This window comes from Octodon degus, unplaced genomic scaffold (genome assembly GCF_000260255.1).
Source record: "Octodon degus isolate 3935 unplaced genomic scaffold, OctDeg1.0 scaffold00125, whole genome shotgun sequence".
Lineage (NCBI taxonomy): Eukaryota > Metazoa > Chordata > Mammalia > Rodentia > Octodontidae > Octodon > Octodon degus.
In genome coordinates this window covers 8,928,090-8,930,032 of record NW_004524701.1, presented here as the reverse complement: position 1 = coordinate 8,930,032, position 1,943 = coordinate 8,928,090, and the positions used below count along the sequence as shown (strand labels likewise).

Sequence of the window (1,943 nt, the reverse complement as noted above, 5' to 3'; positions counted from 1 at the left end):
TACTCTGCTATGGACTACTTTTAAAATACTACAATAGCCCCGCCTCGCTCCTCCCGGGTCTCAGCCGGGCCTCCGGCCAGGGCACGGCGTTCCGGCGAGTCAGCTGTTCGCCCCAGGCACGGAGGCGGAAGCCCGTGAGCGAGGGGAGGAGCTTCGCGCTGGGTGAACGCCCGCCCTACGTGCTCGTCCGCCTCGCGACCGCTGCGCGCGAGCCCAGTGTCCCCGCGGCGGGTGGCGGCTGCGGCGTCTGTGCAACGCGAGGGGGCGGAGGGAGCCCGCGGCGGCGGCCACAGCGAAATGGCGGAGACCGTGGCGGACACCCGGAGACTCATCACTAAGCCGCAGAACCTGAATGACGCCTACGGGCCGCCCAGCAACTTCCTGGAGATCGATGTGAGCAACCCGCAGACGGTGGGGGTCGGCCAGGGCCGCTTCACCACCTACGAGATCAGGGTCAAGACAAATCTTCCTATTTTCAAACTAAAGGAATCTACTGTTAGAAGAAGATACAGCGACTTTGAATGGCTCCGAAGTGAATTAGAAAGAGAGAGCAAGGTTGTAGTTCCCCCGCTCCCTGGGAAGGCATTTTTGCGTCAACTTCCTTTTAGAGGAGATGATGGAATGTTTGATGACAATTTTATTGAGGAAAGGAAGCAAGGCCTGGAGCAATTTATAAACAAGGTCGCTGGTCATCCTCTGGCACAGAATGAACGTTGGCTTCACATGTTTTTACAGGATGAAATAATAGATAAAAGCTATACTCCATCTAAGACATGCTTGAAATTTGGCAAAGGCAAAAATGTGGCTATCCATGTTTCATATGCACCATTGAAGACGTTCTAACTACCCTTTAGCATGCTGCACAGAAACTATGACATGCCTTCAGTATAGTAGCACTCGTGCACAGTTTTGTTTGGCGGTTGACAAGTTAATTTGCTTTAGTGAAAATCTCTCATTCCAGCCTTTCTCTATAAATAGCTCTTCCTTGCTGTTTTAATGTGGTATGTATACACTATAGCCTCACAGACCTTCCCATATAAGCTGCAGTGTCCTAACTAAATTTTCTGACTTAGTCTTATTTGCAGTTTTTGTGTCATGTTTGCTTCTTCAATCATATTATGTAGAATAACCTCCCCCCATGTATAATGTTACTTGATCTAATTTATGTGTAGGAGCAGTACACTGTTCGTTTTCAGTGCCGCACATGAAAGATACACACTTGTGTGCAGAGCATATTTTCCTTCCGGCCTATAATTCCCTTCATATGGAAAATTAATGATGGAAATCTTTATATTCTATATAAAAACAAAGTCATGTTTATATACTAAAATCATTTGTCTAAAAGTTTAAGTTGTTTTCAAATAAAAATGCATTTCTGATTAAAAAAACTACAATATATAATCTATCATTTTTAAGTAATTTTTTGTATTATTTTTCATGATTGCATAACTTTCTATTACATAATTATGATTTTTATATATAATTAATTCATTTTGATATTAATGTGTTATGGGTCACTCAGAATAGGAACCAGATCAGCCAGGTTGGAATTTGGAAAGCCGTTTATTACTGAGCTCAGGGCCCCCCTGTCTGCTCTCAGCAGGAGAGGACCGAAAGGCGGCAGCCCAGGAAGCAGGAAGAGGTTTTAAACCCTGGAACCACATTGAGTTTGATAAGCAAATTTATTGAATGACCACATTCAGTTTGGTAAACAGACTCATTGTCTGACACAAAATAATGCTTTCAGAATGATTGGGACCACAACTCAAACTACATTTCTGGGGCTTTTGTTTCAGTTTCTGGCTAATTTGCACCTGAGTACCTGCTGGCAGCCTTGCATAGCCTGGAGGTTACAAGAATTTAAAGCCTATTTAATTTTTTTTGAAGTCATCTCTGTAAGCTAACTTTGGTAACAGGAATTGGTGAGGGTTATAGGAATTTTA

General features: G+C 44.1%; 1 pseudogene across 1 annotated transcript; it reads left to right on the top strand.

Annotated features, from left to right (window-relative positions):
- Positions 1-214: 214 nt before the first annotated feature.
- Positions 215-843, top strand: LOC101586698 (annotated as a pseudogene). The gene has a single exon (XR_001117280.2). The product of XR_001117280.2 is annotated as a sorting nexin-3 pseudogene (transcript).
- Positions 844-1,943: the final 1,100 nt, after the last annotated feature.